The sequence below is a fragment of the Balaenoptera physalus genome (genome assembly GCF_965194825.1).
Source record: "Balaenoptera physalus genome assembly, chromosome: 5".
NCBI classification, from domain to species: Eukaryota; Metazoa; Chordata; class Mammalia; order Artiodactyla; family Balaenopteridae; genus Balaenoptera; species Balaenoptera physalus.
The window spans coordinates 23338193-23364914 of record NC_138884.1 but is presented as its reverse complement, the minus strand read 5'-3'; the positions used below and the strand labels follow the sequence as shown (position 1 = coordinate 23364914).

General features: G+C 41.0%; 1 long non-coding RNA gene across 1 annotated transcript in view; it reads right to left on the bottom strand.

The window, feature by feature from the left end:
- Nucleotides 1–1870: 1870 nt before the first annotated feature.
- Nucleotides 1871–26722, bottom strand: part of LOC309661092 — an 834961-nt gene continuing 810109 nt past the window's right edge. The window contains exon 2 of the long non-coding RNA XR_014263855.1: nucleotides 1871–4186. This is a non-coding gene — a long non-coding RNA (uncharacterized lncRNA). The remainder of the gene's footprint in view (nucleotides 4187–26722) is intronic.

Below are 26722 nucleotides of genomic sequence, written 5' to 3'. Positions count from 1 at the left end.
TTTAGGAGATTACCAAGGTCCCGTATAGACTGGCACAGACAGCAGCCATGTGGGTAGGGGTCTGGGGAGAATGAGGACCCTGGAATCACCTGGAAGGGATGAAGTCCTGGCTGCATTAGGTGAGCTCTTCCACCACGGGGCCCGTGGAAACAGCCACTCCACTCTGTCCATGGAAGGGGGCCCAGTGCCAAGTCCAGAAGTGGTTACCTTGCAAAGCTGGCTCTTCTGGGATTTCATCATCAATAGCATCATGTAACCAATAACTACGGGCTTGGAGAAATCGCATTCTGGTGTGTGATGATGGCACTGTCACTTTAAGCTCATCAAGCCTAGAATAGGAATGTTTGAAGGAGAAGAGTTTGGGAGACTCTGAAGGAATCCTCTTCGGGAGATGGTGAACCAATCCTCCTTGGTTGTCAAGGAAACTGCTTTGAAGCACCATCACCTGAGTGGTGGTCTCAGCGTGAGCTGGGGTTTGAGAAAAGTGTGATGAGATTAAGCCTTACTTTCTGTAACAGCTGGGGAGGGGTTTTTAAAGCACCTTGGCTTTTAGGGCAAAGGTTCTTTGCTGGAACAAAGTGTCTCCCAAAATGGGCTGAGGCTCAAGGTGTCTCTGCCCCCTTCATGCGAGAGTCCAGGGCAGGTGGGTGTCAGGGCCCAGGTTCTGTCCACCTTGTTTCTCCCCCCTGCTTCCGGGTGGAGAGCTCCAACTAGCTGGGTGTGGTGACCACATGGGCACCAAGCCCTCCATCCTAGGATGCAGGCTGGCCAAGGCCCTCACCACCTCCACCCCTTCCCCTTGGTGACAGGAGACACTGTGTCCCAGCTGCAAGGGGTGGGAAGGCTGGGACGTGCAGGGGAGCCATGAGCAGGTAAAAGGAAAATGGGTTCTGATGGGCAGCTGGACGGCTCTGCTGTGAGGGTCGCCCAGACACCAGCACACAGTCTCTGGGTCCTGTGAAATGTGATTACACATCAGCACGAGCTCTTCCATGCTTTGTGGTTCTGGAAATCCTATAGCAGGTGGTTCACAGCAGGTGAAGCTAATGTTCTCACTGGAGGTGGTCAAGCCAAAGGTCTGCAGTTCAGACTGAAGTTGCTGATGTACATACAGGACAAAACCATCTCATGTGAATGTAGTTCAGGCACGTTTAACGTGAATGCAGTCGTGTTATGCCTAAATCTTCTATCTTGTGCCTCTCCTCAGGGATCCCCTCCTCAGTTCCTGAGGTTCCTGTAACTCACGTACGGGGGAATGGAGAGTGGCTCTGTCCAGTCTGAGCGCTGAGTTACCCTGTCTGTGAGTCTGCTCGGGGCTGCCATAACAAGTACCACAGACAGGGCAGCTTAAACAACAGACCAGTCTCCTAGTCCTGGATGCTGTCTGAGATCAAGATGTCTGCAGGCTGGTTTCTCCTGAGGCCTCTCCCCTTGGCATATAGACAGCCATCTCTTCTCCCCATGTCCTCACATGGTCTCCCCCTGTGCCTAAATGTGTCCTAATCTCTTCTTGCAGGACATCAGTACTATTGAATTAGGATCCACCCTAGTGACTGCATTTTACCTTGATCACCTCTTTTTTTTTTCTCTGTAGAAATACTTTTACTCAGTTGAATGACTGTTACATTTTCAATATCTACAAGCTTCCATTAAAGAAAATATCTAATTGTTTTTTCAAACATAATGAAAAACTGCCTATTATCCCCCTGTGCCCTTTACACAGTAAGTCCCCTACATATGAACGAGTTCCTTTCTGAGAGCGGGTTCGTTATTAGGTTACCCAACCAACACAATCGGCTATACAGTACTGTACTGTAATAGGTTTATAATACTTTTCACACAAATAATACATAAAAAACAAACACAAAAATAAAGAAAACATTTTTAATCTTACAGGGAAGTACCTTGAAAAGTACAGTAGTACAGTACAACAGCTGGCATCAGGGGCTGGCATCGAGTGAACAGGCAAGAAGAGTTACTGACTGGAGGAGGGAGAGGAGGTGGGAGATGGTAGAGCTGAAGGATTATCAGCAGTAGAAAACAGAGGGCAAGCTTCAATTTCACTCACTCCTGATGTGGATGGCACAGGTTCTGGTTCCTTGCTGGATTCAATTCTATGTACCCTCTTGAAAAAAGATCCATTGATGTCTGGGTAGTAGCTCTTTTTATATCATCATAGATGACACGGTAGCACTGGACTGCATTCTGAACAGCTGCTGCAACCTTTGTGTACCGTTCTACATTCAGGTCCTTGCCTCAAAAACTAACAGTGTGTCCTCAAAAAAAAAAAAAACAAATCCCCTTGCCATTTCCTGTGTCGTGAATCTCTTTGGTTCTTCAGTTATTCTTCTTCCTCTTGTTCTCTTCCCCCTTTCTCTGGGCCTCCAATTCCATCAGGTCTTCATTAGTAAGCTCCTCATGTTGCACAGCATGATTGCGTCTTTGAAAGTTTGCAACTTGAAGGTTTGTACGTAGGGGGCTTACTGTATAAGAATGCCCTGTGTGTCCGTTACATAAAACTCCTATAGAACATTTTATTGGTATTCAGAGCTGAATTGTGTGTTATATTTTGTTGGATAATATAAGCTACATATAATAAACCGTTTATGTCTCCCCATAGCAAAGAATTTGTTTCTCCTTATTCACTGACTGTACAAACAGTAGTTACTGTATTGTAGATCCTACTATGTGCCAGGAACTGTGTTAGTCACTGAGAGTAAGGCAGTCAGAAAATAACAGATACAGGCCATTCTTTCATAAATACGGTGTAGTATAGTACATAAAAATAGACTGTGAACATTCTATGAATGAAAATTTATAAAGTTGTAAGTTCATAGAGCCTAGGAATTCATTATAGTCATGCTAGTTAGGGAAGGGCTCTTGATTAAGTAATATAAAGCAGATATCTGAAGAAGGAAAGTTAGGTAAGTAGGAAAATGATTAAGAGGGGAGAGAAAACAATAGAAGGGAAAAGCCTTCTAAGCAGAAGATACAGTATGAAAAAAGGAACATAAAAGTTTGGGGTAAATTTATGAAATATTGTCTTTTCAGCTCTGGTATCTAAGGGTTGCAAGTAGATCAGTTAGAAGATAAGTCGATAGTAAGAAAGCGGGGAGAGTGTGATGACTACTTGAGCAAGCATGGTGACAGTGGAAAGGAAATAAAGTTGTTCTTAGTGGAATTTTGGAGAGAGATAAACAGATACGACTTAGAGATACATAGGATATAATACGTGAGGGCAAGTAAGTGTGACTTCTCAGTATCTGTCATATTCATAAAGATGAATAGTGGTATCAGTCACTGAGATGATACAAACCCTAGAGGAGACACAGTTAATTTTCTTGCTGGGGAGGACAAGGGAAGAGATTCTGAGCTTATTTGGAATATGTTCAATTTGAGGTAACTTTGGCCTTGATTTAACATATTTCAAATACTCTACTTCGTGCCAAGAAAAGTTTTAGTTCCTTTAGGTATTAAGTGAACAATTAGAGATGTGAGTCTGGAGCTCAATGAAGAAGTTTAAATATAAATTTGCAAATAATTGGCATATAGATGATATATAGATGACGATGGAAGCTTTTTAACAGGAATAAGGTGAGAGTGAGAAGAGAAAAGATACAGCACTGAGTCTTGAGGAACTCCAGTGTTGAGAGGGAGAGAGGTGATAATCTAGAAAAAGATCGAGAAACAGGAGCCAGATATAGCAGAATAAGATACACACGGCTTGAGAGGCAAAATCCAAGGAAAATGTTTTGCAAAGGAAGTAATTCACGAGACAATTAAGAAACCTAAAAATATGCCTCTGAATTAACCTCCAGGAGGTCCTCAGTAATTAGAGTGAGTGTTGTTTTGATAGAATGATTGGAGCACAAGACAGCTGAATGGGGTTGAAGAGAAAAAAAAAGTGAGAAAGTGGATACAGCATATGTCAACCACTCTAAAGAAACTTCATTGTGAAGAAGGAACTGATGTTGTAGTTTCGGAGGTTACATATGGCCCAATCGACTATTTTAAAGATAATTCGACAATGCTTCATTGACAGTTGAAAGGTTTTATTATACAGTAAGTAGTTGACAAAATAGATTGTGTAGGATTCCTGATAAGGAGGGTGGAGACAACATTGCTGAGGTTCTGAACAGTATGTACAGCGCTGATGCTCCAGTATTCTCCAGTAGTACATGTGACCCTTTTTGGAAATGGAGAAGACAGATGATCAAGCTTTAGAATTTGTCCCCTGGGTGCAATGAGAATAAAAAAGTGAACGAGGTTTAGCATATTGGCATGAGAGTTATTAAAATAATGAGCCATGGAGCAAAGACTGAATATGGAGGGGTAAATGATGAGGGCAATGGATGGAGATATGGAAATACGGAAAAGTGGAGATTCGCGTGGGATCAAAAGAATGTATGGATGGAAGTAATTCACAAGGGAGCTGAGAAGGTTGGTCTAGAGAGCAAAGGTGAGTGGTAGGAGTCCTATCAGGTGGAACAAGACTTACCTTATGATGTAGGATTATGTGGCTGAGGAAGGAGGAGGAAAAATCATTGGAGATGAAGATATTAAAGAACAGAGAGGCTGAATGTTAGGATGCTCACCTATATGGAAAGTGGGGTCACCCAGAATATTGGCAATAAATGGGGTGAGAGGAATACCGGAGTTAGATGCTGACATGCTACAGATAATAGCAGGAAGAGGAATGTTGGGTGGTATAGCACAAGGACACATGCCTCAAAGCGCAGAATACCTACAAGATCTACAAGATTAGTGAGTATAGATCTGGACCTTATACCAACAAACAAACAGAACATCAAGCACAGCAAACAAAGGTGAAGTGCATATGGGGTGAGTGAATAGTCACCACTGGGTAGGGTTACATATAAAGTAATTCTCAAGGAAGGCGACATACTTCAGTTAAGGCATGAAACACTTAAAAACACATTGATAGTGACAGTATATAACGTTTAGGTGAAGAGCAATAAGGTTACTCAATTAAATCTTATTGAGATGAAGTTGGAGTAGATGATGGATTGAAAGGGGAGGGTGTGGAATTTTGAGTGGGGAAAAGAGGACACTATATGATTTTCAGTGAAGACAGTTTTTGGGTAGTGTGCATAAAATTTAAATAGAGGTTACCATCTGCTTTACATTCCATTCCATTCTGTGGTTCAAAATCCTACAGGGACAACAGGCTCACGTCTCCTACCCACTCCCTTAACTCTGACAAAACAACAACTATAATCATCAGGCTTGTTTTTTTGTTTTCCTTTCTTAAGCTAACAGAGGTGAGGATAATTACCAACATGGTAGCAATCCTTAGCCACTGCCTACAAGCATAATTCCTCCTCCATTATTTCAAAAATTGTCATTTTATGAATACATCAGATACTATGCTTGGATACTATAAAACTGGAGCAAGTTAAAATACAGATGGAATCATTTGTGCATATTCATGATCGTTTCTCATTACTGGAGGCTGCCCGTCACTGTATTTTCAAACACATCAGCTTGAAACATTTGGTATTTGCATAAATAGTGTTCATCATGAAAGCATTAACATTGTGTTAGAAGGTGAAGTAAGTGCAATAAATGCATCTGTTTTAACATTATTGATCTCCTCTTTAAAAACTCCATCACCAAATACAGCCACATCCTGGGGTCCTGGGGGTTAGGGATTCAGCATATGAATTTTGGGGGACACGACTGAGCCCACACCATCCTGCTTAGGAACTGACATGTGCCTTGGTCCCTCCTTCCCTCAAGTCACACAGGGATCATGCAATGGCCCAGGGAGAGGCCACTCCTGCAGTGTTTGTGTCCCAGCTGGGGAACCCTTCTCTGCTCTCTTTAATCACGCAGAGGCAGTGCCAGCCCCCTCTTGAGGTGAGCAGTTCTGGAATTTTGTACTGTGTTGCCTGGCCTGCTGAGGTGCTCATTGTCAGGGAACCCAGGAGCCAGCAGCCTAGTAGGGATACGAGGGACTCTCAGGGCCTTGGCATATGTCTCTCTCACCAGACACCCCAGCAAATGAGGGAGAATCTTTGGGGGGATCACAGGAAGGAGAGAGTCACAGTCTCATTTATGCTTCAGAAAGACCACGTTGGGGTGGGATGTGAGATGCACCAGGGGGCAGGGAACTTTGTCAGAGCCTGATTGAGGAACCTGGCACAAGATCGGGCTTGGGCCAGGGCTGTGGGTGTAGAGGGGAATTAGCCTGGGGACTGGCCACAGACTCTGGAGGATGAGCTGACAGTCACTGGAGCACAAGGAGAGTGGGAGCCTGGGAGGCCCCAGTGTTACCAAACCAAACTCGATTCCACGTGCCCATGCGTGGTAAAGCCAGTCTACTGACACCGGGGTGTGGTGAAGGAAAGTGCAGCATTAATTGTAAAAGTGCCAATACAAGCAGGACAGGTGGCTTATGCTTTAAAAACCCCAAACTCCCTGAAGGGTTTCAGCAAAGCAATTTTAAAGGCCAGGTGAGGGAAGGGGGTCGCAGGGTATGAGATCAGCTGGTGCACAATTCTCTGGCTGATGGTGAGGTAACAGGGCCATTAACTTTATAAATTCTTAGGCACCAGTAGCTCTGGGGCTACGTGTTCATGATCGTCAAGTAGTTAATTTCTTCCATTTGTTGGTGGTTTTAGTGTCTGTAAAACAGTTCGGGAAGAGTGCATCAGATACTATTATCCAGGTACTTCAGAGAGGAGTTACAACAGCGGATATGAAGGAGGGGTCTGTCCTGGGAAGGCCCCAGAGGGTCCTGCTCGGTTACAGCAGGTGTCTGGGCTCAGCAACCAGGGGCACCTCCTGGGCTGGGGAGCTGCAGGATCCCAGCCCTCTGAGGGGCCTGTTAGCCCCCAAGGTGAGTTGGGGGTGCAATGGCTGGACAGAGGCGTCTGGCCTGGGAGAGGGGTCCAGGTTGGAAACGTCACTGGAATCATTGCAGGGAGGAAGAGGAAAGGCCAGGAGGGAGTAGGTGGGTCATAGCAGACTATGTGCAGGTGACGGCGGTCCTGATAGAAGCAACCCAGACCCAGAAAGGAGTGGCCGTCAGGGGCTCAGCTTCATTCTCTTGTTCCTTTGCGAAACTGCTATGACAGTTTGAAACACCGCCAGGAGACTTCTGGTCCCAGCTCTGCCATGGCTTCATGAAAGGGGCCCGGGTGGAAAACAGAACCACTGTAGGCCCTGCTCGTGTCCCCACTGGGAATGAATCCCATCAGGGCACCGGGGCTCACAGACTTCAGGGAACCCCTGCCCTCAGGACTGGTCTTCCTCCTTGCTCTCTCCTGCTGGTCAGAGGCCCAGACACCTACATCCTGGCTCCACCCACCTCAGGGACTGAGTAATATTCCATTGTATATCTGTACAACATCTTCATTTTTCTGTCAATGGACAATTTGGTGGTTTCTCTGTCTTGGCTATTGTAAATAGTGCTGCCCTGAAAATAGGGGTTCATGTGTCCTTTCGAATTACGATTTTCTCTGGATTTAAGCCCGGCAGTGGGATTGCCAGATCCAATGGGAACTCTGTGTTTTGGTTTTTAAGGAACCTCCATACTGTTCTCCACAGTGGCTGCACCAGTTTGCACCCACACCAAAAGTGTAGGAGGGTTCCCTTTTCTCCACGCCCTGTCCAGCGCTTATTCCTTGTAGATTTTTTGATGATGGCCATGCTGACCTGTGTGAGGTGATACCTCATTGTAGTTTTGATTTGCATTTCTTTCATAATTAGTGATGTTGGGTATCTTTCCATGTGCTTATTTTTTTATACAGTGTGAGTAAAATTTACCTCTTGTAATTGGCTTCTTGGAAGTTGGCCCTGTTTTGAATTCTTTTCCAATGATCTACCCCAGGGCATTTCTTGAGGGCAGGTGTCATTTCGAGCCTTGCAGGCCTTGCGAAGATTAAGTGCCCATCAACACCGGTTTTTAAGTTGTTGTTACGGGAAACGGCCACAAGGCGGCAGCATTGGGCATTTCTTCATGCCCAACTCTGGTTACTCGGGCAACCGGAGCCTCAGGGAAAGTCCTCTTCCAGGGTTGTCAATTAGAGTGGAATGTGCCTGAAGAAACACCCAAGGCTTGTGTCTCATTGCTTCTCCCCCATTACCCTTTATCCCCGGGACACATCCCATCTCCGGAAACACCACTCTGCTGAGGGTGCTGTCATCCGTAGGTGGGGCGACCCTGAGGAAGGAGGCTGGAGGTGGGAACCGCACCACCAGGAGACACGGATCCCAGGATACTTTTTAAAGCTCTTCCAGCCCCGAGGCTCCACCATCCTTTGGGTGCACCAGGCTTGCTTTCGCTGTAGAAGGGCCCGCCTGGATCTGGGGATTGTGGGCTCACGCAGAGGGGAACAGGCACTCCAGGTCCATCGGGGGGGCTTATTGGCTGGCACATCCTCCTCAGCCCCCTCAGCCCCGTGACAGTCCAGCTTTGGGACCCAAGCCTCCTCAGGCTCCAGGGATGTGACATCAGCCCAGGTCGCCAAGGACTGAGGGGAATAGTCAGCATTTCTTTTTCTTTCTTTTTTTTTAATGTTTATTTTGAATTGGAGTATTTAGGTTGTGTGGCTTTTTTTAGGTGTACACCAACCTGATTCACTTGTATATAGATGTATGTATGTTCTTTTTTGGGTTCTTTTCCATTATCAGTTATTACAAAGTGTCGAGTAGGGTTCCTTGTGTTACACAGTGGGTCCTTGTTGATTATTTTATAAATAGAACTGTGTATATGTTAATCAAAAACTGCTAATTTCTCCCAACCCACCACCTTTCCCTTTTGGTAACCATAAGTTTCCTTTCTAAGTCTGTAAGGTTGTCTCTGTTTGTGAAGAAATTCATTTGTATCCATTTTTAGATTCCACCTAGAAGTGATTCATATGATACTTGTCTTTCCCTTTTTGACTTACTTCACTTAGTATGATCATCTCTACTTCCTCCCATGTGGTTAGAAATGGCAATATTTCATGCTTTTTTATGGCTGAGTAATATTCCATTGTGTTTGTGTACCACATCTTCTTTATCCATTCATCTGTCCTTCTACACTTAGGTTGCTTTTGTGTCTTGGCTATTGTACCTAGTGCTTCCATGATCGTGGTGGTGCAGGTGTCTTTTAAAATTTTGATTTTCTCTGAATCTATGCTCAGGCATGGTTTTGATGGGTCACGTGGTACTTCTATATTTAGTTTCTTAAAGAACCTCCATACTGTTCTGCATAGTGGATGCACCGATTTACATTCCCACCAATAGTGTAGGAGGGTTCCCTTCTCTCCACACTCACTCCAGCATCTGTTGTAGATTTTTTGATGATGGCCATTTTGACTGGTGTGAAATGATACCTCACTGGACTTTTGATTTGCATTTCTCTAATAATTAGTGATGTTGAGCATTTTTTTCATGTGCTTTCTGGCCATCTGTATGCCTTCTTTGGAGAAATGTCCATTTAGATCTTTGGCCCATTTTTTTATTGGGTTGTTTGTTTTCTTGATATTGAGCTGCTTGAGCTGTTTGTATGTTTCAGAGATGAATTCCTTGTGGGTATCTTCGTTTGCAAATATTTTTTCCCATTCTGAGTGTTGTCTCTTTTTTTTTCACTTATGATTTCCTTTGCAAAAGGAAAACTTTTGAAGGTTAATTTGGTCCCATTTGTTTATTTTTGTTTTATTTTTCATTATTCTAAGAGGTGTATCATAAAAGAACTTGCTGCGATTTATGTCAAAGCCTGGTCTGCCTATATTTTCCTCAAGAGTTTTATAGTATCCGTCCTTACATTTAGGTCTTTAATCTATTTGGAGTTTATTTTTGTGTATGGTGTTAGGGAGTATTCTAATTTCATTCTCTTTTTAATTGTTTAAGGAAACTCCATGCTGTCTGCCACAGTGGCTTTTACCAATTTACATACATTACCAGCAACAGTGTAAGAGGGTTCCCTTTTCTCCACACTTTCTCCAGCATTTCTTGTTTGTAGACTTTTTGACGATGGCTATTCTGACCAGTGTGAGGTGATACCTCGTTGTAGTTTTGACTTCCACTTCTCTAATATTTAGTGATGTTGAAATCTTTTCAGGTGATTTTTTTTTAAACAGTGTGAGTAAAAGTTACCTCTTGCATTTGTCTTCTTGAACATCTGCCCTGTTTTGAATTCTTTTTCGATGACCTACCCCAGGACATTTCTTGAGGGCAGGTGTTTTTTCACTTATAGCCCAGCAGGCCTTGTGAATATTAAGTGCCCATCAGTACATTTTAAATTTGGTGTTAACAGATAACGGCCACCAGGAGGCAGCATTTCTTCAGGCCCAACATTTTTCTTTTTTGTAATTTCATTGTTATTTTATATTGAAGTAGAGTTGATTTCCAATGTTGTGTTTGTTTTAGGTGTACAGAACCTTGATTCAGTTATACATAGACGTATATCTGTTCTTTTTCAGGTTCTTTTCCCATATAGGTTATGACAGTGTTTTCAGCAGAGTTCCTTGTGCTCTTCAGTAGGTCCTTTTTGATTATCTGTTTGACATATATTAGTGTGTATCTGTTACTCCCAACCTCCTAATTTATCCCTCTCCCTACCTTTCCTTTTTGATAATCAGAAGTTGGTTTTCTAAGTCTGTGAGTCTGTGTCTATTTTGTTAATTAGTTAATTTGTATGAATTTATAGGTTCTACCTGTAAGTGACATCTTAGGATATTTGTCTTTCTCTTTCTGACTCACTTAACTTACTAAGATTATCTCTAGGTCCATAGGTGACTGCAAATGGCATTATTTCATTTTTTTCATGGCTGAGTCATATTCCCTGTGTACACATATCACTTCTTTATCCATTCATCTGTTGATGGACATGTTGCTTGCTTCCACGTCTTGGCTATTGTAAATAGTGTTGCAGTGCCCGCTTGGGTGCATGTGTCTTTTTCAATTCTGGTTTTCAAACCTATACTCATAAAAGTGGGACTGCCGGATCATACGGTAGCTCTATTTTTACCTTTTAAAGCCACGTCTATAATGTTCTCTATAGCAGCTGTTACAAATTACATCCCACCAGCACCACAGGAAGGTCTCCTTTTCTTAACCCTCACTCTAGCACTTATTGTCTGTAGTCTTTGAGATAATGACCATTTTGACATGTGCATGGGGGTGTCTCTTTGTAGTTCTTTTTAATTAATTAATTAATTTTTGGCTGTGTTGGGTCTTCGTTTCTGTGCGAAGGCTTTCTCTAGTTGTGGCAAGCAGGGGTCATTCTTCATCACGGTGTGCGGGCCTCTCACTATCGTGGCTTCTCTTGTTGCGGAGCACAGGCTCCAGATGCGCAGGCTCAGTAGTTGTGGCTCACAGGCCTAGTTCCTCCGTGGCATGTGGGATCTTCCCAGACCAGGGCTCAAACCCGTGTCCCCTGCATTAGCAGGCAGACTCTCAACCACTGCGCCACCAGGGAAGCCCCCTCTTTGTAGTTTTGATTGGTGAGTCTCTAATAATTTGCCATGATGAGCATCATTTCATGTGCTTTTTTTAAAAAATGGAGTGAGTTGTATTTATTTGTTGATATTTTCTTCTTGACAGTTTGCCCTGTTTTTAATTATTTTCGATTATATGCCACTGGAAATTTTTTGAGGGTAGGTTTAATTTAGAGCCCAGCAGTCCTTGTGAATATTAAGTACCCATAAGCAACGGTTTTCAGGTTGCTGTTGCCAGAAATGTCCACAAGGCAGCAGGATTTCTTCACGCATAACTCTGGTGAGTCCGGCAACCACAGCCTTAGTAGAAGTCCTATTTTGAGGTTGTAATTGGAGTGGAAATTTCCAGAAAAAACACCCAGTAGCTTGTGTCTAGTTAGGTCTTCTATCTATTAAATTAATTTCTATTTTTTATTGGAGTAACATTGATATACAATGTTGTTTGGGTTGCAGGTGTACAAAAACATTCTCATTTATACATACACATATATCTAATCATCTTTGGATCCTTTTTTCATATAGGTTATTAGAGAGTGTTGATAGACATCCCTTGGTATATATAGGTCCTTGCTGAGTATCTATTTTATATGAAAGAGTTTGTGTTTTCAATCCAATCTTCAGAATTTATCCCTTGCCCACTTCTTTACACTTTGGTAAACTTAGGTTGTTTCTTTTTTTTAAGTCCCTGAGAGAGTTTATGTGTTCTCAATTATTTTAATGGTGTGTATTTTTAGACTCCACCTATAAGTGATATCATATAATACTTATCTTTCTGATTCTGACTTACCTTACCTAATATGATTATCTCTAGGTTTATCTATGTTCCTGCAAGTGGCATTATTTCATTCATTTACATGGCTGAATCATATTCCACTGCTTACATGTATCACTTCTTTTTATCTGTTCATTGGACATTTTGTGTGTCCATGGACATTTTGTGTGTCTCCACATCTTGAGTATTGTAAATGGTGCCGCACTGCACAGTGCATGTGTCTTTTCAATTCTGTTTTTTTCCACATATACTCTTAGGGGTAGCACTGCTGGATCATGTGGTAGCTCTGTTTTTACCTTTTAAGGCACTTCCTTAAACTTCTCTGTAGTGGCTGTTACCATTTACATCCCAGCAGCACCATAAAAGGATTTCCTTTTCTCCATGCCCTCTCCACCATTTATTCACTGTAAATTTTGGTGATGGCGTTTTAGACCAGTGCAAGGTGATCCCTCGTTGAAGTTTTGATTTGCATGTCTCTGCTAATTGCTATGTTGACCATGTTTTTATGGGCTGTTTTTCTTCATAATCAGTGTGAGTAGAATTTACCTGTTGAAATTGCCGTCTTGAAAGTCTGCCCTGTTTTCAATTATTTTCGAGCACTTACTCCTGGACATTTTTTGATGGCAGGTATCATTTAGAGCCCAGCAGTCCTTTTGAATATTAAGTACCCATAAGCAATTGTTTTGAGGTTTCTCTTGTGGGAAACGGCCACAAAGCTGCAGGATTTCCATGGGGCCAAACTTTGTTATGCTGACCAACAGAGCCTTTTGGGAAATCCTGTTTGTTGCTTGTAAATTATAGTGGAATGTGCCAGAACAAACCTCCAAATCTTGTGTCTCATTGCCAGTTTTTTAATTAGATTAATTTTTATTTTTATTGGAGTAACATTGATATACAATGTTGCATATGTTGAAGGTTTACAGAATCATTTTCAGTTATACATATACATATATATATAGGCATGCTCAGCTTCTTTTCCCCTGTAGGTTATTAGAGAGTGTTGATAGCCCTTCCTTGGTATACATAGATCCTTGTTGAATATCTGTGTTATATGAAATAGTTTGTATTTGTTAATCCCATCTTTGTAATTTATACCTTGACCCCTTGTGTCTCCTTTGATAATCATATGTTGGTTTCTAAGTCCCTGAGTCTGTTGATTTTTTCTCCATAATTTCAGTGGTGTGTATTTTTAGATGCCACTTATAAGGGATATAATACACTATTTGTCTTTCTGATTCTGACTTACTTTACTTACTATGATTATCTCTAGGTTAATTTATGTTCCTGCAAATGTCATAATTTCATTCTTTTACATGGCGGAGTCATATTCCATTGTGTACATGTATCACTTTTTTTATCTGTTCATCTGTCCATGGACATGTTGTATGTCTCTACGTCTTGGGTATTGTGAACGGTGCTGCAGTGCACTCTTCGGTGCGTGAGTCTTTTCGAATTATCTTTGTTTCCGCGTATACTCTTAGGGGTAGCACTGCTGGATCATGCAGTAGCTCTATTTTTACCTTTTAACGGCACTTCCACAATGTTCTCTATAGTGCCTGTTACCATTTAAAGCCCACCAACACCATAAATGGATTTCCTTTTCTCCATGCCCTCTCCACCATTTATTCATTGTAAATTTTGGTGATAGCATTTTAGACTGGTGCAAGGTGATCCCTCGTTGAAGTTTTGATTTGTATGTCTCTGCTAATTGCTATGTTGAGCATGTTTTCATGGGCTGTTTTCTTCATAATCAATGTGAGCAGAACTTACCTGCTGAAATTGCCTTTTTGAAAGTGTGCCCTGTTTTCAATATTTTTGAACAATTACCCCTGGACATTTTTTTGAGGGCAGGTATCATTGAAAGCCCAGCAGTCTTTGTGAATATTAAGTGCCAATAAGCAATTGCTTTGAGGTTCCTTATGCAGGATACGTCCACAAGGCACAGGATTTCCTAGGTCCCAACACTCCTTACTCTGGCAAAAAGAACCTTAAGGGAAATCCTGTCTGGAGATGGAAAATTGGAGTGGAATGTGCCAGAACAAACCCCCAAAGCTTGCATTTCATTACCACTTTTTAAATTAGATTAATTTTTATCTTTTATTGGAGAAACATTGACATACAATGTTGTGTTTGTTGCAGGTATAGAGAATTTGTTATACATATACATATACATATCTATGCATCTTCGGTTTCTTTTCCCACATAGGTTATTAGAGAGTGTTGGTAGCCCTTCCTTGGTATACATAGATCCATGTTGAATATCTGTTTTATAAGAAATAGTTTGCATTTGTTAATCCCAACCTCCTTATTTATCCCTTGACCACTTCTGCCCCCTTTGTTAACCCTATGTTTGTTTTCTAAGTCCCTGAGCCTGTGTATGTGTTCTCAATTTGCTAAATGGTGTGTATTTTTAGATTCCAACTATATGTTATATCATATGATATTAGTCTTTCTGATTCTGACTTATTTATTTAGTATGATTACCTCTAGGTTTATCTATGCTCCAGCAAATGGCATAATTTATTCATTTACATGGCTGAATCATATTCTGTTGCATACAGGTGTCATTTCTTTTTATCTATGCATCTGTCCATGGACATTTTGTGTGTCTCCACATCTTGGGTATTGTGAATGATGTTGCAGTGAATGCTTGGGTGCATGTGTCTTTTCGAATTCTGGTTTTTTCCACATATACTCTCAGGGGTAGCATTGTTGTATCATGTGGTATTTCTATTCTTACCTTTCAAAGGCACTTCCATAATGTTCTCTATAGTGACTGTTGCCATTTACATCCCACCAGCACCATAATTGGATTTCCTATTCTCCATGCCCTCTCCACCATTTATTCATTGTAAATTTTGGTGATGGGGTTTTAGACTGGTGAAAGGTGATCCCTCGTTGTAGTTTTGATTTGCACCTCTCTGTTCATTGCTTCTTGAGCATGTTTTTATGGGCTCTTTTTCTTCATAATCAGCGTGAGTACAATTTACCTGTTGAAATTGCCTTCTTGAAAGTCTACCCTGTCTTCAGTTATTTTCGAACACTTGCCCCTGAACATTTTTTGAGGGCAGATATCATTTAGAGCCTAGCAGTCCTTGTGAATATTAAGTACCCTTAAGCAATCGTTTTGAGGTTCCATTTCTGGGAGATGGTCATAAGGTGCAGGATTTCCTCAGGCCCAACTCTGGTTACCCCGACAAACAGAGCCTTAGGGGAAATCCTATTTGGGGCTTGTAAATTAGAGAGGAATGTGCCAGAACAAACCCCCAAATCTTGCATCTCATTACCACTTTTTAATTAGATTAATTTTTATTTTTTATTGGAATAACGTTGATATACAATGTTGTGTATGTTTACAGAATCATTTTCTGTTACACATATACATATATCTATGCATGTTTGGCTTCTTTTCCCATGTAGGTTATTAGAGAGTCTTGATAGCCCTTCCTTGGTATACATAGATCCTTGTTGATTATCTGTTTTATACGAAATAGTTTGTATTTGTTAATCCCATCTTTGTAATTGATCCCTTGACCCCTTCTGTCCCCTTTGGTAACCATATGTGTGTATTTTAACTCCCTGAGTCTGCTAATGTTTTCTCAATAATATCAATGGTGTGTATTTTAGATTCCGCCTATAACTGATATCATATACTATTTGTCTACCTGATTGTGACTTACTTTACTATGTATGATTATCTCTAGCTTAATCTATATTCCTGTAAATGTCATAATTTCATTCTTTTACATGGCTGAGTCATATTCCATTGTGTACATGTATCACTTTTTTTAATCTGTTCATCGGTCCATGGACATTTTTTATGTCTCCACATCTTGGGTATTGTGAATGGTGCTGCAGTGCACGCTTGGATGCAGGAGTCTTTTCGAATTCTGTTTTTTTCCACATATACTCTCAGGGGTAGCACAGCTGGATCATGCAGTAGCTCTATTTTTACCTTTTAATGGCACTTCCATGATGTTCTCTATAGTGGTTATTACCATTTAAAGCCCACCAACACCATAAATGGATTTCCTTTTCTCCATGCCTTCTCCACCATTTATTCATTGTCAATTTTTGATGATGGCCTTTGAGACCGGTGCAAGGTGACCCCTTGTTGTAGTTTTTATTTGCATGTCTCTGATAATTGCTATGTTGAGCATGTTTTCATGGCCTTTATATATATATATATATATATATATATATATATATATATATATATATATATATATATATATATATATATATATAAACAGTGTATATGTTTTTTTTCTAAGTCCCTGACTCTGTTTCTCTGTTCTCAATTTGTTCAGTGGTGTGTATTTTTAGATTCCACCTATAAGTGATATCATATGATGTTAGTCTTTCTGATTCTGACATACTTTACTAAGTATGGTTATCTCCAAGTCTATCTATGTTCCTGCAAATAGCATTCTTTCATTCTTTCACATGGCTATGTCGTATTCCATTGCGTACATGTATTACTTCTTTATCCATTCATGTGGCCATGGACATTTTGTTTGCCTTTGTCTTTGTAATCACATTTACTCTGTAAATAATAAAAATTAAATAAAAAAAAACAAACAAGAAGTTATGAGACATAAACTTTGTGGGCTTGCCCTGGAACATTCCACTCTAATTTACAACCTAGGATGATGTTGGTGGGATGTAGACTGTAAGAGCCACTAATGAGAGTAGAATGGAAGTGCCATGAAAAGGTTAAAATTGAGCTGCCATATGATCCTGCCAACCCACTCCTGGGCCTATAACATGAGAAGAGCACAACTGAAAAGACACAGGCACCCAAACGTCCACTGCAGAAAGATTTACAATAATCAAGACATGGAACTAACCAAAATGTTCATCAACACGTGAATGGACACTGAAGAAGTGGTACAGGTACACAATGGAATATTAGCCACAGAGAAGAATGAAACAGTGCCCATTGCAGCACAGTAGATGAGCCAAGAGATAATCATACTATGTGAAGTAACTCAGAAAGAGAAAGACAAATATCCTATGACATCATTTATAGGTTTATCTAAAAATAGATAACAATAAACATATTTCCACAGAGAAAGACACTCACAGACTTAGAAGACAAACTGATGGTTAACCAGAAGGAAAGGTGGGAAGAATGGGTAAATAGGATACTGGTATTAACATTCATGTACTAAAACATATATAATCAGCAAAGACCTCCACGTACCAAGGGAGGTCTACTCAACACTCTGTAATAACTTATATGGATACACGATCCAAGGATGAATAGATATATGTATATGTATATGTATATGTATATGTATATGTATATGTATATGTATATGTATATGTATAAATGAACCAGATTCTGTATACCTAGAACAAACACAACATTGTAATCAAATTTACTCCGATAGAAAATCAAAATTAAATTAAAAAAAACAAAGAAGTAATGAGACATAAGCTTTTGGGGGTTTGTCCTGGCACATTCTACTCTAAATGACAACCTAGGAACACAACTTCCAGGAAGGCTCTGTTGCCCTAGTAACCAGAATTGGGAATGTAGAAATCCTGCCACCCTGTGGCCTTTTCCCGCAACAGCAGCTTTAAAACCAGTGCTAATGTTCACATAATATTCACAAAGATTGCAAGGCTGTAAATGACACCTGACCTCAAAAAAGGTCCTACGGTCTGGAATCCACAAAAAAATTCAAAACAGGGCAAATTTTCAAAAGGACAATTTCAAAAGGCAAATTTTTCTCATTTTCTTTTTTTAAAAAAGACATTGAAAAATGCTCAACATCACGAATTATTAGAGACATGCAAATGAAAACTACCAAAAAACTTTCACCTCACATCAGTAAGCATGGTCATCTGCAGAAATCTACAAACAATAAATGCTGAAATTGTTTTGGAGAAATGCGTATCCTCTATGCTGTTGGTGGGACATTAACTGGTAAGAGACACTAATGAGAACAGAATGGAGATGCCTTAAAAGGTAAAAATTGAGCTACCATATGATCCAGCAGACCAACCACTGGGCCTATAACCAGAGAAGACCAGAATCGAAAAGACACAGGCATCCAAGCGTCCACTGCAGCAATATTTACAATAGCCAAGACATGGAAGCAACCAAAATGTCCATCAACAGATGAATGGACAAAGAAGAGGTGGTACATGTACACAATAGAACATTAGCCATAAAAAAGAATGAAACATTGCCCTTAACAGCAAAATAGATGAGCCTAGAGATAATCATACTATGGCAGTAAGTCAGAAATAGAAAGACAAATATCCTATGATATCATTTATAGGTGTTATCTAAACATTGATACCAATGAACATCTTTCCACCGAGAAAGACACTCACAGACTTAGAAAACAAAATTATGGTTAACCAAATGGAAAGGTGGGAGGAATGGATAAATTAGCATGTTGGGGTTAACATACATATACTAATACAGATAAAGTACATAGATCCAGAAGGACCTACCATATTCCAAGGGAGGTCTACTCAACACTCTTTAGTAACCTACATGGGAACAGGATCCTTAGATGAATAAATTTATGTATATGTATAAGTGAACCAGACTCTGTACGCCTAGAACAAACACAACATTGTAATCAAATTTACTCAGATAGAAAATAAAAATTAAATTAGAAACCAAACAAGAAGTAATGAGATATAAGTTTTGGGGGTTGTTCTGGCACATTCCACTCCAATTTACAGCCTAGGAACACGACTTCCGGGAAGGCTCTGTTGCCCTAGTAACCAGAGTGGGAAATGTAGAAAACCTGCTCCTTTGTGGCCGTTTCCCACAACAGCAGCTTTAAACCTAGTGGTAATGGTCACTTTATATTCACAAGGACTGCAGGGCTGTAAATGACATCTGCTTTCTAAAAGTGTCATGAGGTTGGGAATTGACAAAAAAATTCGAAACACGGCAAATTTTCAAGGAGACGATTTCAAGAGGTAAATTTTACTCACACTTTAAAAAAAAAAGGACATGGCAAAATGCTCAACATTACCAATTATTAGAGACATGCCAATCCAAACTATAAAAAGGGGGGGGGGAGAAGGAATGAGACACAAGCCCTTGGGTGTTTGGACAGGCACATTCCTCTCTCATTTCCAGTCAGGAAAAGGACTTTCTCTAAGGCTCCAGGTGGCCCCAATTACCAGAGGGGGTCATGAAGAAATCCTGCCACCTTGTGGCCGTTTCCTGAAACAACAACTTGAAAACTGGTGCTTGGGGGCACTGCATATTCACAAGGCCCTTGAGGCTGTAAATGACACCTGCGTCTTGGGGTTAGTTATAGAAAACAACTTCAAAACGAGGCAGAAATTCAGGAACCAGATATCAACATGTAAATTTCCCTCACAATGATATTTTTTTAAAAAGTACTCCAGAAGCTGAGCAATATTGGAAATTATAGGCTAATTCAAAAAAGACTACAATGAGGTATCACCTCTCACCAGTCAGAACGACCATCACCACAAAGTCTCAAAAGAAGAAAACCTGGGGAGAGCATGAAGAAAAGGGAACCATGTTACATTGTTGCTGGGAATAAAATTTGCTAACAGGCCCTCAGAGAACAGTATGGAAGTTCCTTAAAAATCGAAAAATAGAGCTACCAGAGGATCCAGCAATTCCACTGCTGGGCGTAAATCCAGGGAAAGCCAGAAATCGACAAGACACATGTACCCCAGCGTTCACTGTAGCACCGTTTACAAGAGTCTAGACTTGGAAGCAACGAAAGTGTCCATCAAAGGATGAATGGATAAGCAAGATGTTGTACATATATACAATGGAATATTACTCAACCATGAAATGAATGAAATAAGGTCATCTGCAGCAACTCAGATAGACCTTGAAACACTCAAGTCAGACAGAGAAGGTAAATTTCATGTGATATCACTTATAAGTGGAATCTAAAAATTGATACAAATGAACTAACTTACAAAACAGACACAGAGGGACAGACTCAGAAGATAAACTTATGGCTACCAAAAGGAAAGGTTGGGGGGAGGCAAAAATTAGGGGGTTTTAATTCGCATCCATACCCTTATGTAGAGAAAATAGATAATCAATAAGGACCTACCGTTGAGCACAGGGAACTCAACCCAACACACTATAATTTCATAAATGGAAAAAGAATCCAAAAAAGAATATATAGATGTATCTGTATAAGTGACTCCAGCTGCTGTACAACAAAAAGAAACACAACGTTGTAAATCAGCTATACTCCATTATAGATTAACAATTAATAAAAAAAAAAAAAACAAAGAGAAAGGGTTACTAAACTGGTTCAGGCGCAGTAACGAAACATGGCCTCACATCCCTGGAGCAAGAGCTGGCTCAGGTCCCAAGGCTGCACCGTCAAGGGGCTGAGGGAGCTGGGGAGGGAGAGCCAGCAAGTGCGAACCCCTTGGATTGTACTGCCTGGTCCCCACTATATGGGTCCAAAATCTCCAGGTCCAGGGGAGCCCCCCCCCCACAGCTAAAATATGCCTCGGACACTGAAATGATGGTGGACCTCTGGCCTGGAAGAGATCTGGTCCCCTCATTTGCTGGCATAGGGGTTTCCACCTATATCCTTAAATTTTTAGATTTGTCCCACCAGCGGAAGACAGCACCCTCAAGGCGCATCTGCATGTCTTGGAATTGGACCAGTTGGATCTGCATGACGGGAACTGGGGGAGAAGGAATGAGACCCAAGCCCTTGGGTGTGTGGACAGGCACATGCCACTCTAATTTTCAATCAGGAAGGAACTTTCCCTGCTCAGGTTGCCACATTAACCAGAGAGGGGCTTAAAGCAATCCTGCCGCCTTGTGGCCGTTTCCTGAAACAACAACTTGAAAACCGGGGCTTAGGGGCACTGAAATTCACAAGCCTGCAGGTGTGTAAATGACACCTGTACTCGAAAAATGTCTTAGGGTAAGTAATAGAAAAGGACTTGAAAACAAGGCAGAATTGCAGGAACCAGATTTCAAGAAATAGATCTGACTCACACGGTTTTAAAAAGAAAAAGCACATGAAAAGCTGCTCAACATCGTCAATAATTGGGTTGCCCAAAAGGTGCATTCGGTTTTTCCATAACATATTATGGAAAAAGCCGAACGCACCTTTTGGCCAACCAAATATGTGGGAAATGCAAATCATCACTTCAGAGAGGTATCACCTCGCGCCAGTCAGAATAGCCATCATCACAGTGTCTGAAAACAAGAAATGCTGGAGAGGGAGGGGAGAAAGGAGATCTCTGGTCCACTGATGTAAATTGCTTTCAGCCACTCTGGAGAACAGTATGGAGTTTCCTTAAAAATCTAAAAAGTAGAGCTACAGAGCATATGGCACTTCCACTCCTGGACGTATGTCTTGGAAACCCATAAATCAACAAGACACAGGTACTCCAGGGTTTAACGCAGCCCTGTTTACAAGAGCCTTGACTTGGAAGCAACCTAAATGTCCTTGGATGGAAAATATGGATAAAGAAGATGTGGTACTTATGTACAATGGAATATTACTCAGCCATGAAATGAATGAAATCAGGCCAGTTGCAGCAACTCAAATGGACCTAGATACGTTCATACCAAGAGATGTAAGTAAGGAAGAGAAAGAGGAATATCATATGATATCACTAATAGGTAGAATCTAAAAATTGATACAACGAACTAACTTACAAAACAGAGAGTCAAAGATTTAGAAAACAATGTTACGGCTACCAGAGGGCAAGTGGGGAGGAGGCATAAATTGGGAGGTTTAAATTAGCATAAATATTCTTATATAGAGAAAATAGATAATACATAAGGACCTACTGTATAGCTCAGTGAACTCGACCCAACAGATTCTAAGAACCAAAAAAAGTTATATAAGAATATGTAAGGATCCGAAAAATATATATATATAGACGTCTTTGTATGTGATTCAAGTTGCTGTACTCAAAAGAAGAACACACATTGTAAGTCAGCTATACTCCATTATACAATTAAAATTAAGTTACAAAAAAGAAAGAGAGAGAGAAAGAGAGATAAATGGTTTTGAAATAGCTTCAGGTGCAGTGACCCAAACTGGCATCACATCCCTGGAGCCAGTGGTGGCTTGGGTTCCAAAGCTGAAAAGTCATGGGGCTGAGAGAGCTGGGGAAGTAGTGCCAGCAAATGAGGCACCCCTGGAACTGTACTGCCTGACCCACTGCATGGATCCAAAACCTCCAGGTTCAGGCAAGCCCCTTACAGCTCAAACATGGCGCAGACACCCCCTGGGCTGGAAGAGATTGAAAAATTCATCTGTTCTCCACATCTGCTGGTATTGGGGTTAACACCTCTAGCCTTTTTTTTTTTCAGAGTCACCCCACCGGATGAAGACAGAATCCTCAACAGCCTGTTTGCACGGCTTGGAATTTGTCCGGGGTTGAAGGGAAAGGGTGGGGGGTGGGGGGGAAAGGAATGAGACACAAGCCCTAGGGTGTTTGGACAGGCACATGCCACTCAAATTTCCATTCAGGAAGGGATTTCGCAAAGGCTCAGGTTGCCCCAATTACCAGAGAGGGGCTTGAAGAAATCCTGCCGCTTAGTGGCAGATTCCCAAAACAACAACTTGAAAACCAGTGCTTGGGGTCACTGCAAATTCACAAGACCCTTGAGGCTGTAAATGACACCCACATCTTGGGCTTAGTTATCTAAAATGACTTCAACACAAGGCAGAACTTCAAGAACCAGATATCAAGATGTAACATTCACTCACAGTGTTAAAAAAAAAAAAGCCCATAAAAAGCTGCTCAACATTGCACATTCTAGGGAAATGCAAAACACACTACAACAAAGTATCACCTTCAAGTCAGAATGACCATCAGCACAAGGTCTAAAGGAAGAAATGCTAGAGAGGGCGTGGAGAAGAGGGAACCTTGGCACGCTGTTGCTGAGAATGTAAATTGCTAACTGCCACTCTGAAAAACAGTATGAGGTTCCTTAAAAATTGAAAAATAGAGCTACCAGGGGATCCGGCAAACCCACGCCTGGGTGTAAATCCCAGGAAAATCAGATATTGAAAAGACATCCACCCCAACATTCACTGTAGCACTGTTTCCAAGAGCCTAGACTAGTAAGCAACGAAAGTGTCCATCAAGGGATGAATGAATAAAGATGTACATATAAACAATGGAATATTACTCAACCGTGAAATGAATGAAATAAGGCCATTTGCAACACCTCAGATGGACCTAAAACGATCATATTAAGTGATATAAGTCAGACAGAGAAAGAGACTTATCATATGATATCACCTATAGGTGGAATCTAAAAATTGATACAAAAGAACTAACTTAAGAGAGACAGAGTCACAGATTTAGAAAACAAACTTATGGCTACCAATGGGAAAGGTGGGAAGGGAGGCATAAATTAGGAGGTTTAAATTAGCATACATACTCTTATGTAGAGAAAATAGATAATCAATGAGGACCTACTGTATAGCACAGAGAACTCGACTCCACAGATTCTAATTACCGAAAAATAATATATAAGAATATGTAAGAATCCGAAAAAGAAGATATAGACGTCTTTGTGTAAGTGATTGCAGTTGCTGTGCTCAAAAGAGGAACACAACACTGTAAGTCAGCTATAATCCATTATACAATTAAAATTAAATTACAAAAAGAAAAAAGGGAGAGATTGACAAATGGTTTCTAAATTGCTTCAGGCACAGTGATCCAACGTGTTGTCACATCCATGGAGCCAGAGGTGGTTTGGGTCCCAAGGCTGCACTGTCATGGGGCTGAGAGAGCTGGGGAGGTAGTGCCAGCAAATGAGGCGCCCCTGGAACTGTACTGCCTGACCCACTGCATGGATCCAAAACCTCCAGGTCCAGGCAAGCCCCTTACAGCTCAAACATGGCGCAGACACCCAAAAGATGGTGAACCCTCTGGGCTGGAAGAGATTTAAAAAGTCACCTGGTCTCCACATCTGCTTGTGCTGGGGTTCACACGTCCAGCCTTTTTCTTAGAGTCGACCCACCAGCGACTCTAAAAGTGCGTATTTTATGGAAAACCCCGAACGCACTTTTAGCCATGCCAATCATTGGCGATGTTGAGCAGCTTTTCATGTGCTTTTTCTTTTTAAAACTGTGTGAGTCAAATCTACCTCTTGAAATCCGGTTCCTGCAGTTCTGCCTTGTTTTCAAATCCTTTTCAATTACTTACCCCAAGACATTTTTCGAGGACTGGTGTCATTTACAACCCTGCAGGCCTTGTGAATTTCAGTGTCCCTGATCACTGGTTTTCAAGTTGTTGTTTTGGGAAAGACCCCAAGGCAGCAGGATTGCTTCAAGCCCCATTCTGGCTACTGGGGCAACCTGAGCCTTTGGGAAAGTCCTCTTCCTGATTGGAAATTAGAGTGGCATGTGCCTGTCCAAACACCCTAGGGCTTGTGTCTCATTCTTTCACCCCCTTCCCCTTCATCCCCCGAAAAATTCCAAGCCGGGCAAAACCGGCTGTTGAGCGTGCTGACTTCCCCAGGTGGGGAGACTCTAAGGAAAGAGGCTGGAGGGGTGAACTCCACCACCAGCAGATGTGGAGATGAGGTGACTTTTCAAACATCTTCCTGCCTAGAGGTTCTATCATCCTTTGGGTGTCCCAGCATGTTTTAGCTGTAGGTCAGCTCCCCTGCACCTGGAGATTTGGGGCCCATGGAATGGGGATCAGGCAGTACAACTCCAACGGGGCTGCGATTGCTGCTGGCACATCCTCACCAGCTCCCTCAGCCCCATGACAGTCCAATCTTGTGACCCAAGCCAGTTCTGGATCCAGATGATGTGACACCAGTTTGGGTCACCGCCCCTGAATGTATTTAGTAACAATTTCTCTCTCTGTTTTGTTTTGGGTATTTTTTGTAATTTAACTTTATTTTTATAATGGAGCATAGCTGATTTTCAATGTTGTGTTTCTTTCTGGTATACAGCAATTTGATTCACTTACACAGAGACATCTATACATTCTTTTTCAGATTCTTACCAGTCATATATTCTTGTTTGGTTATTACAGTGTATTGAGTCTAGTTCTATGTGCTGCACAGTAGGTCCTTACTGATGACATATTCTCTCTCTGTAAGTGTTTGCATGCTAATTTAAACATCCTGGTTTATGCTTCCTCCCGCCCCTCACCTTTCCCCTTTGGTAGCTGTTTTCTACATCTGTTAGTCTGTTTCTGTTTTGTTAGTTATTTGTATCAATTTTTAGATTCCACCTATAAGTGATATGATATTTCTCTTTCTCTGTCTGACTTATGTCACTTAGTATGATCATATCTAGGTCCATCAGAGTTGCTGCAAATGGCCTTATTTCCTTCTTTTCATGGCTGAGTAATATTCCATTGTACATATGTTCCACATCTTCTTTATCCATTTTTTCCTTCCAAGGACATTTAGGTTGCTTCCAAGTTGAGGCTCTTGCAAACAGGGCTGCACTGTACGTTGGGGTGCCTGTGTCTTGTCGATCTGTTGTTTTCCCAAGATATATGCCCACGAGTGGAATTGCCGTATCCTCTGTAGGACTAGTTTTTAGATTTTAAAGGAAACTCCATACTGTTCTCCAGGGTGGCTGTTAGCAATTTACATTCCCACCATCAGCGTAGCAGGGTTCCCTTTTCTCCACGCCCTCTCCAGTATTGCTTGTTTTTTTTTACTCTCTTACAGTTCTGGAGACTAAAAGTCCGGAATCAGTGTGTTGGTAGGATCATGCTCCCTCAGAAGGCTAGGGAATATTTCTTCCTAGCCTCTTCTAGCTTTTGGTGGTTGCCATCATTCCCTGGAGTTCCTTGGCTTGCAATTGCATGACTCCAATCTTTGCTTAGTTGTCACATGTACTCCTATCATCTGTATTTTGTGCTTGTATCTGTGTCCTTTTAAGGATGCCAGTGATTGGTTTAGGGTTCACCATTATCCAGTGTGACTTCATTTTAACTTGATTATATCTGCAAAGACTATTTTCAAATAAGTTCACATCCACAGTTACCAGATACTAGGACTTGAATGTATCCTTTGGTTGGATACAATTCTATCCACTCCAAGTCCATTTTTAATTTGGGCTGTAAATGACAAGAAGGTGAAGATTACAATTGGAAATGACTAATTTCTGAGGCATTTAACATTTTTAAAAAATAATTGTAATATTTTTTCTTATTTTAATGTGTTCTTTTCTCTCAACATTGTTTTCGTTTATTTGAGGAACCTTATTTAAAATCTTAAGTAATAGTAAAGTCACTTGTATTGGAACATAGTAAAGTTAGGGAATTTTTAGTACTTAAATGCATCAAAAGGAGATATGTCTGCTGAAGTTATAGGATTTTCTCTTATTTCATTCTTTCTTTTTAAAAAAAAATTATTTTTATTGAAGTATAGTTGATTTACAATGTTTTGCGTGTACAACAAAGTGGTTCATTTATATATGTACTATATAAATATGAAATATATGTATATATATTCTTTTTCAGATTATTTTCCATTATAGGTGATTAGTATCTGTTAAGCCCA